This window comes from Musca domestica, unplaced genomic scaffold (assembly GCF_030504385.1).
Source record: "Musca domestica strain aabys unplaced genomic scaffold, Musca_domestica.polishedcontigs.V.1.1 159, whole genome shotgun sequence".
NCBI lineage: Eukaryota > Metazoa > Arthropoda > Insecta > Diptera > Muscidae > Musca > Musca domestica.
Genome location: NW_026712218.1, coordinates 80,177 through 91,226, shown reverse-complemented (window position 1 = coordinate 91,226; position 11,050 = coordinate 80,177). Strand labels below are relative to the sequence as shown.

General features: G+C 35.3%; 1 protein-coding gene across 2 annotated transcripts in view; it reads left to right on the top strand.

Moving 5' to 3' along the window:
• Positions 1–1,949: 1,949 nt before the first annotated feature.
• Positions 1,950–11,050, top strand: part of LOC101892961 (sodium- and chloride-dependent GABA transporter ine) — a 59,275-nt gene continuing 50,174 nt past the window's right edge. Inside the window, exon 1 of one of the 2 annotated variants that reach the window (XM_059119897.1) lies at positions 1,950–2,020. The gene's annotated coding sequence lies outside the window, so the exon portion shown is untranslated. Of the gene's footprint in view, positions 2,116–11,050 lie in introns of both variants that reach the window. The other variant, XM_059119898.1, reaches the window with a different exon arrangement.

Here is an 11,050-nt window from a genome sequence, read left to right as displayed (position 1 = left end):
GCTAATACACAGGGTGAGATAAAAAACTGCAACGAAGTCAAACGCCATAATTTTTAATTTTTTTTTTAAATAGAACAGTGTTGGCTTGTTTGTTCGGGATACTATAGTATTTTGTTATTGCAAAATGGCCAGGCTTAATCCCTTTATTGTTGTTTTTATAAATTTTATTGAATGAACGCAAAAAATGTCGGAAATAGCATCAAAATTTACAATAAGTTTAGATTTGTTCGAATTCGTCACCTTTGGCCCGAATTATAGCCTTCAAACGGCCATTGAAACCGTCACACGCTGACCGAATATTGCTCTGTGGTATTTTGGCCCATTCCCGGCGAAGCGGTTGCTTGAGGTGATCGATACTTTAGTGTTTTTTAGTGCCAACCTTGTTTTCCAAAATACTCCAGACACAATAGTCCAACGGATTGGTATCCGGAGATTTTGGTGGCCATTGTGCACTGTAAATGAAGCGAGGAACCTCATTTTGTAACCATTCTTGTGTGGTGCGTGCTGAGTGCGGTAGTGCTGAGACCTGTTGGAATGTCCAAGGTCTGCGGCCAAAATTTTTTGCGTGCCCATGGCTTTTATACAACCTCCAGAATATTTTGGCGATAATATTCGGCATTTATCCTGATGTCATAGTGGATTAATACGAGCTGTTATGGCGGTTCACACCATCACCATGGCCGACGCTTGAGTTCTGGTGGCCAACCGAAGGTGCACATTTTCAGCTTACATCTTTGGCAAGTAAACACGATCATTTTGTTTGTTTATAAACAGCTGGACAACGAATGTTTTCTCATCGGAGAAAACCAAATTCGGCAGTTCACCACTTTCGGCCAAGCGAAGCAACTCTTTAGCTCTTTTGAGTCTATTTTCTTTCTGTCTTGCTTTACCCCGACCTCATTTTTCAATATTTGCCGAATGGAATATTGCGATATGTTCAGCTCACGAGCCATTTTTCGACCACTGCGACGCGGGTTTCGATCAAGTCGCTTCCTTACTTTTCGGAACATTTCTGATGATATTGCTGCACTACCAGTATCACGGTAACGATTTATTCACATTTAAATGCTGGAGTGCTCTAAATGGAGAAATCACACTATCACGCTTGAAATCCATCACGAATAACTTTTTTTCCTGGAAAATTCTTTTGTACGCTTGTAAACAATATAATGAGCTGTCACTGGAATAATTTTAACAGCTGTCGGACAAGTGGCTTAGAAATGGCAGCAGTCTGAAGTTGGTTGCAGTTTTTTCATCTCACCCTGTAGACTCTCTGTAGCCATATGGCAGAGGGTATAAAAAGGGCTTGTGAAATTATTCAGAATGGGTTTACTCAGACTCAGACTTGATTACCTAATGGTGAAATATTTCAAAATGGACTCAACTCTTAGTCTCATAAAGTTGGGTTAATATCAAACTAAGTTGATACCATTTCCCGCAGATTTACGGCCGTAAACGCGTATAACTTATTCACATAAATTCGCGCAAGATTTGCTATTGATCTAACCGTCTGACCTCTAAACTAAGTACAAGGTTTACATGGTCACTGAATATACAGACAAGACTAGATCGACTTGGACTCTAGAAACCCATCCTATATTCTTCTATATAATTCCAATATCTTGATTAGATTATTTGCACTGCAGTTTTCATCTTTCAGATTCACTGTACTATCTCTGTTGTGGCACTCAGAATATAGATATTTTAGCAGCTGAGAAGCCAAGCAGTTACAATGACAATAACCACAACAACAGCAGCGGCAGCAATGCGAGAAAGTAAATAAAAGTATCTACACGACAACAAATTATGAATGCTTTTTTATCTACGCGCATTGCCAGCGAGAACTGAATGACAAAAACTCAAAATACAAAACGAAACAACGACAACAACAACAACAACAAACGTCAAATAGCAAATAAAATATTTGTGCAAACGATCTTCTCATATCGTATTATTGGAGATCAGTTGACATTTGACAGCGCGTGCAACAGCACGTTTCGTAAAAATAGCAACGGCATCGGTAATAAAATAATAGCAATAAAAAACGAATTCCGAATAATAAACAAATGTTTTAAGGCAATACGATAAGAGAATAATTCAAATATTTGCGAAGAGGTCCTTAAAAATAGTAAAATAATCAAAATGAAGAAACAAAATGATTAAATGTTATAAAAATGGGAAGAGCACTGAAAGTGAAAAAATTTACAATTTTGAAATACCATTTTTTTAAGTGGAAAAGATAAAATGTGAAAAATTCAAAATGTTTATAAAACCGAACGCTCCTCGATTCTTCCTTCAATTCCTAATACTGTGTTTCGTCTTTTAGATACCCGCCATTTTTGGCCTTTTTAAAAAAAAAAAAAAAAAAAAAAAAAAAACTAAAAAAAAGTACAACATTTTCAATATATAAAATAGTCCAATAAATGAACAACATTTTTGCAAATTTAATTTTCTCTTCTGGTGCTTAATGTTGCTGACAATTTTAGTGCTTATCATTTGTGTGGAACTTGTGGTCAATTTATTGTAAACATTGGTTAATTTTTTTTATCAATACATAGTAGTCAGTTTTCAAAATATGTTGAGAAAAGCTGAAGCTATTTAAAAATTTCGAAAATATGCAGAGATATTTACTGCCTTTTGGGAACTCTAAACGACGCATTTCGGCAAAAACTTGGCGAAACCTAAAACACGCCAGGCCTCCGGCGGTAAAATTATATATAAACGAAAAATAGTGAATATTTACTTTATATTAGTTTTCGTAGGCGATTGTTTGAAAACAATAAAAAAATTTCAAGCTCGGATTGAGTACATAGATTTTACATATCACTTCTGGTACACCCGTTACAAAAAGGCACAATTAACGAAACAATCACCAGTAGGGAAAGGTCAAAAGTCGGGGGGTGCCGACTATATGATACCCTACACCACTATGCGTATTTAGTAGAGCTCCGACACCAAAAAAAATGTATATTGCGAATTTATGTGAAGTAAATCATACCAACTATGAACCCTATTTAAATACGTATCATGGCTTTAGAGTAGTCACAATTTGGGAACTATATCGAACTCTGAATCGATTTTTAACAAATTTGACGGAGGCTTTTGTATCTCTAGTACCAACTTAGATTTTCATTAAAAAATATTTATTGGAGCAATAGATATACCCAAACGAGTTTCACCAAATGGAAAATTCGGTTGAATATGAAAAAATCTATCCAATTTGGGTTGATATCACATATATGGTGGACAATAACCGTAAAATCGGATGAAGATGTATATCGAAGATATATAAAGGTCTGAACCGAAAATTTGGCAGAGAGAGATTTTCATCAAAATTTGAAGTACTTGCTGCTGGGCTAAACCGTCGGATGTGCCAAAATTCAGTCCATTTGTGCTGAAATTAGTCATTTGGTGCACAATAAACCTGAAATCGGATATAGGTATTTGGAGCCATATCCAAATCTGAACCGATCTAGATAAAATTTCTGAGCTGTATCTGATATCTGGTACCAAAGATCATTGTTGTGGGGTACATATTACGCATGTGAGGGACTTAAACGTTAAATCGGATGAACCATATATATGGGAGCTATAGATATATATGAACAGATTTTCACCAAGTTTGAAGTACTTGTTTCTAGGATGAATTCAGCCGGAATTGCCAAGATTCAGTCGACTTGGGCTGATAATAGCCATTTGGTGCACAATAAATCTGAAATAGGATAAAGGTATATGTGGGAGCTATATCCAAATCTGAACCGATCTTGATAAAATTTGGCAGAGGGATATCTGGTACTTAATATCATTTTTGTAGAGTGCATATTACGCATGTGAGGGACTTAAAACCCGAAATCAGATGAAATATATATATATATATATATATGGGAGCTGTAGCTATATCTGAACCGATGTACTTACTTCTGGACTGAATTCGGTTGGATGTGCCTAAATGCTGGTCATTTGGAAAGATATTGGACATTTGCGCAATTAACCCGAACTCGATAGGATAGGATATATGGGAGTTATATCTAAATTTGATCCAATTCTCACAAATTTCAATACGGTTCGTCCTTAGGCCAAACAAATATTGTTTGGAAAATTTCATCCCAATCGCATTTTGTTCACTAAAATACATAGACAGACGGACTGACATGCATAAATCGTGATTCTAAGAAGATTCCAAAATTGACTATGGTCTATCTCGTTTCCTTCTCCATGTTACAAACAAATGCAGAAGGACATAATACCCTTATCACTATGTGGTGTAGGGTATAATAAATGACACATCTATATATAAGTAGTTGTGTTAGTAATAGATGTTCTCTGCAATGTGTGACCCGATTTTCTTTCCGCAAATTTCATATGAACGTTGGCTGCAATACCAAGGTCAACGTAAATTGTCTCTTTATTTGTATTGGATCATGAGTTATAGCTATTCAAAAGTTGTATTCCTTTCCTGTCGAAATATGTAAATATTTCAGTGAGAGACCGATTGACTGTTGGAGTCAATCTAGCGATGTCCGTCCGTCTATCTGTCGGTCTGTGATCTAAGAGTGCGATCTTCAAATTACACACATCACAATATTTTTATTAACCCAAGGTGTGGTTTGAAGGTGGAATATATCGATTCACTCCTTCTGGTACCTCCGCCACAAAGGGTCAAAATTTTGAATATCCATGAATCTCATAAAACATGAAATTACCATCCGATTCAGATTTGACACATCTCAATACTTCTACCAACACAAGATCTGTGATATAGATGGTAGAGATCGGACAATTCCTCCTGTTACCCCCGCCACAAAGGATCAAAGTTTTGAATAACCGAAACGATTATTAAATCGAAATAAGCATCTGACTCTCTTCATATTTCACAAATCCCTTTATTTTTACTAACACAACATCTGCTGTGAAGATGGGATATATCGGTGCACTCCTTCTGGTATCTCCCGCACAAAGGATCAAAATTTTAAATATCAATGGCGCTCTTAAGACACGAAATTAACATCCGATTTCAGACTTGATGAATATGGAATTTATGATTTCGCATAAAATTGGATATAAATTTTAGATTTTCTTGTAATTTTGTCCATACAAATATTTTATCTGTATTAGATGAAGCATGAATATGGAATACATACTTCGGTCGACAATACCTGGTACCTCACTCACATTTTAACATTTTCTAAAAATTATCACATATCTCATATAAATTGAAGGAAGTAGTCGATATAGACCAAACCTGGCACGTCGCAATATCTACTTCATATTTATTTAGGACCGATACGAAATGGACAATATTAGCCCACTTCTTCGGAACCTACTCCATAGAGGGTCAACAATTCAAATAATCATAACAGAAGTCAAAATATAGTTAAATAAACGAACATTGGCTGAGGGTATACATCTGTCTGCTAAACCGACTGATTCCTTTTAACTTGTTCTCTTGTTTTTTTTTTAATATAATCTCTCTAGAAGTCACATCAGACACTATACTATATTAACATTGATATTTGGTACGAGAGGTACTCGTACAAACACCTCGCTCGAATTTAGTGGAAGCCGATTGAGAGTTGGATATACCCCATTCGATTTCAAATTATAACATCCTCAAAGCCACAATACGCATTAAAAAACTATCATTTTTGGTATGATAAATGTCCATATAAACGTTTATTTGTTCCAGGTAGCTCTACTAAATATGCATAGTGGTATATGATGCCTCATATAGTCGGAACCGACCGGCTTTTGACCTTTGTTTACTGGGTTTCTGTGAAATACCTTCCTTTTGTGGGAAGGTACTGATATATATCCATCTCCGAACTTGATCTTAGTTTGAAAATAATATAGCGATGTACAAAGTTTGGACCACTAGACAGACAGTGGACACCGCTAAATCGACTCCAAATGGCCTGAAACTGATTATGGCCAAAGAAACCTAGGGTCCAAAACCTTTATTTCTATAAGCGCGTTTGAGCCATAAAAAATATAACTACCCTCTGAACCCATATGGCTGAGGGTTGCCATTCCACTTAGGCCATTATTCAGATAAGCAACAAACTTTTAAGTGAAATCCAAGTTTCGGTAACCACCAAACATAGCGGTATATGGGTGTTGTATATGTCTATCATTCAAATCCTTATTGTTTTCTTTTCCAAGGCCTTGACTGTGTCTAATAATCGAAAACAAAACTCTCATGCAACATATGTAAATGCAAAAATTTTCCAAAACTATTTCTCTAATTTCTGCTGTATCAGCATTGAAAGTCACAACTTTTTGCCACCAAGGAAGCATTATTCAAAAATATCGAATAAAATTACTTCCTATGTGACGTAAATAGCTTTGGCTGTAAAACTAGAACTCATTTCACTGAAACATGAATCAAATTACAACAACAATAAAAAATAGGCTATAAGAAATAAATTTGCAAGCCCAGCAGCTATTTGAAGAGAAAGTGGCAACTTACAACTGGTTACTAGGTTTAAGAACTAGTTCTTTTCCATTAAGAACAAGTTCGAACTAAATTTGTTATGCATTTAATTCAAGTTTTAGAGAGTCAATAACATATGGTGATGTGTAGGAATATATACTCATACATATAACGAATATATAGAATGAAATTGCCACTAGAGGATGTACAATTTTCCTTAGGTCTTAGTTGGAGTGCCCAATGCGGTACTTTCATATTTGAAAATTGCATAATAATAATAATAAAGTTTAAGTTAATATGTCAGCGTGTGAATGCAGCAAACGAAATTATAGCTCCTCTCTTGCTCTCTAACAGATGTTCAACCACGTTTATTTAATTTAGTGTTTTTCGAAATGTTACTGGCTAGTAGTAGAAAATGCTAATAAGGGTTCTACCGTTGAGCACGTGGATAGGGGATATGCTTATTTACAATCCGTAAAATACACATTCTTTACAGACTATGACCTAATCGAGATAAAATTCATAAATTGTAAACGTATTTATTCGCAAGTGGTGTATAACCACTTATAAATCCGCATTTATGTCACAGACAAAAAACTTGTCAATGAATGAACAATAAGCGCTGATAAGCGTAGTTAACATGATAAAGTGGAATCCCAAATACATTGATGTATGTCATTTGTCTTGGGGAAGCAAATGATCGATTAAATCGATAATTAAATCGCAATAATGCAGATTCAAATAAAGCATACGTTTCGTGAGCAATAAAGGTAAAAGTTTTGACAGTACATTTAAGCGATATATGTGATTTTTATCTGAAAATAATAAAGTATTAGGTATCTGAAGAATTGTCAAAATTTCTTTTAAGACATGTGTTGAAAACTATGACTCCTCTTCTCATTCCGAGTATGTGGTTGTACAATAATATGAATGCTACTAGCAAGTGTCCGCTACTTCGTTAGCGAAAGAATATTAGGAAAATGTTTACTTTTCACACAAAAATATCTTCAAAATCTTTTATTTTGAAGCTTACCGAGGAGGATATTATTAAAACAATTGCACATTTGCACCATTGCATTTTACTGCCCAAACGTCTCCTTCCTTCAACGTCTCCTAATGTAAAACTTAGAAACCAACAAATATCAAATTTCAACTCTATCCCTTCAACCAATACCAAATTTAATAAGGTTAATAGTATGCATATCCAAAACAATCTACACATCTCCATCCTAGACACCAACAGTGATACAAAATTAGTACAATATAGTCCTTTTTGAATATTTATAACAGGCATCTGCAAAACCACCTTCATATATCAGTCCTAGATACCAACAGAGTCCTGAATATCAAATTTTAAGATTCCAGCTCCCTCCCTTCATCCAATATCCAATTTAGGACTGTTTAGTACTTTTCGAACAACCGTCAAATCTCAACACAAGGTACCAACAGTGACATCTATATCAAATTTAAGGATTTCAGTTCTATTCCTTCAGTACTTTTCAATTCCAGATATAAACAAAGACCTCAATATCGTATTGGAGAATTTCAGCCCTATCCCTTCACCCAATACCAATACCAAATATGGTACACATTTCCTCCATATATCCATGAAAGCGACCCCAATACCAAATTTCAGATTTCAAGCGCTATCTGTTCACTCAATACCAAATTGCGACAAATATAGTTCTGCAGGATGAGGTGAAAAACTTCAACCAACTTCAGACTGCTGTCATTTCTAAGCCACTCGTCCGACAGCTGTTAAAATTATTCCAATGACAGCTAATTATATTGTTTACAAGCGTACAAAAGCATTTTGGTGAGAATTTTCCAAAAAAAAAAAGTTATTCGTGATGGAATTCAAGCGTGATAATGTGATTTCTTTATATTTGCCTTGAAAACCACAAGTGGCTATCGTTAAAGTACTCCAGCATTTAAATGTGAATACATCTTTTGTGTCTCGTACCATCGCTCGTTACCGTGATACTGGTAGCGTAGCCCGACGTCAAGGAAGTGGACGGAAGAAAACAGCAACATCAGTAGAAATGGTTTGAAAAAGTAAAGAAGCGACTTGATCGAAACCCGCGTCACAATGGCCGAAAAATGGCTCGTGAGCTGAACATATCACAATATTTCATTCGGCCAATATTGAAAAGTGAGCTCGAGGTAAAGCCATTGAAATTCCAAAATGTGCAAGAACTTACACTGCAACAGAAAACCAGTAAAGAAAGTCTTAAAGTCGGGCGGGACCGACTTTATGATACCCTACACCACTTTGCTAATTAAGTAGAGTTCCACAAAACAATTAAAAGTTTTTATGGGAGAATTCAATCATACACGCTATGATTATAATTATAATTTAAAGTTCAAAGGACTAAATATGCCGAAGCATTAGTATCTTTTAAATTCGGAATTGTATTGCCCATTTGGTGCACAATTAATTTGAAATCGGATAAAGATATATATGGGAGCTATATCTTAATTTTGACCGATTATCTCCAATTTCAATAGGGTTCGTCCGTGGCCAAAACAAAAGATCTTTGCAAAATTTCATCTGGATCGGGCAATAAATGCGACCTGTACTTTGTTTACAAAAATGTATGGACAGACGGACGGACAGACATGCATAAATCGACTCAGAATGTGATTCTATGCAGATCATCAAAAGGAACTATGGGTCTATCTCGTTTCCTTCTGCCTGTTACAAACAAATGCACAAAGACATAATACCCTGACAACCTTGTGGTGTAGGGTATAAAAAATAGACTCAAAAGAGCTATAGAGTTGCTTAGGTTGGCCGAAAGTGGTGAATTGCCGAATTTGGTTTTCTCCGACGAGAAACCATTCATTGTCCAGCATTTTGTAAACAAACAAACTGATCGTGTTTACTTGACAAAGAGGTCAGCTGCAAATGTCCACCTTCAGTTGGCCATTAGAACTCAAGCGCCGGCCAAGGTGATGGTGTGGGCCGCCATAATCGACCGTGGCATTAGAATAAATGCCGAATATTATAGCGAATCCTTTGCCGAATATTATAGCGAATTATTGTATTAAATCCTTGGGCTCGCAAGCATTTTGGCCGCAGACCTTGGACATTCGAACAGGAATCAGCGCGCCACCCAAGAATGGTTACAAAGTGAGGTTCCTCGCTTCATTTCCAGTGCACAATGGCCACCAAAATCCCGGATACCAATCCGTTGGACTATTGTGTCTGGAGTATTTTGAATAGTAAGGTTGGCACTAAAAAATACTAAAGTGTAGATCACATCAAGCAAGCACTTCGTCGGGAATGGGCCAAAATACCGAAAAGCAATATGACGGTTGCATTGGCCGTTTGAAGGGCATAATTCGTGCCAAAGGTGACCAATTCGAACAAATCTAAACTTATTCTAAAATTTGATGCTATTTCTGACATTTTGCTTTCGTTCAATAAAATTTAAAAAAAAAATGTAAAAATTAAAGGCTTTCACTTCAAATTTGATATTACCAGCTCTATTCCTTCTTCAAATACCAAACTTAATAGTATTTAGTACTTTTTAGTACGTACGCCATGTATCACCCAAGCCGCCCAATATGTGATCTTAATACCAAATTTTGGAGTTCCAACTCAATCCCTTACTCAAATGTCACATTTAATACTTTTAGTACGTATTTCCAAAACCACATTCAAATCTCAATCTTACACACTAACAGTGATCCAAATACCAAATTTTATATATCAAGCAGTATCTATCCACTAACATTGATCCAAGTTAAAATTTTCAAGATTCTAGCTTCAGCCGTTTTGTATGGGAGTTTATTCAAAGTCAGTCAGTCAGTTACCAAGTCAAAAACCAAGTTTAAACCATGGTACATTTACATTATACGAGATCCATTATTTTTCAAAATGTTGGTTCGTCTTCCAATTGAACACCTGTCCAAAATTTGATCTGTATACTACGATATTCGAGGTTTGAATCAGAACAGATGTAAATTTCGGCTCTCTTCACTCTTTGTGAGACTTTGGATTTTTTTTTAATTTTGATCGCTTTTATCAGGGGTGCTCAAAACCGTGTTCTAGAACATGAAGAGAAAAAAGAGATAATTTAAGAGAAAATTAAAATTCTGTTTTTCTTTATATTTTAATGTTCTATTTAATTGTTTTTAATCACGAATGTTTGCCAAAATAGTTTATAAAGCAAATGGATAAAAAATATTTGTATAAATAATGACTTAACACTGTTTTGTTCTTGATTTAAATAAGCAAAGAGAAATTTGACTGAAAACAGATATTTCTTCTTGAGCACCCCTGCTTTTATCAGGGGTGCTCAAGAAGAAATATCTGTTTTCAGTCAAATTTCTCTTTGCTTATTTAAATCAAGAACAAAACAGTGTTAAGTCATTATTTATACAATTATTTTTTATCCATTTGCTTTATAAACTATTTTGGCAATCATTCGTGTTTAAAAACAATTAAATAGAACAGTAAAATATAAAGAAAAACAGAATTTTAATTTTCTCTTAAATTATCTCTTTTTTCTCTTCATGTTCTAGAACACGGTTTTGAGCACCCCTGCTTTTATACACCACACACAGAGAGAGAGAGAGGGTGCCAACATATCTTCTCTTCACTTTTTGTGAGAC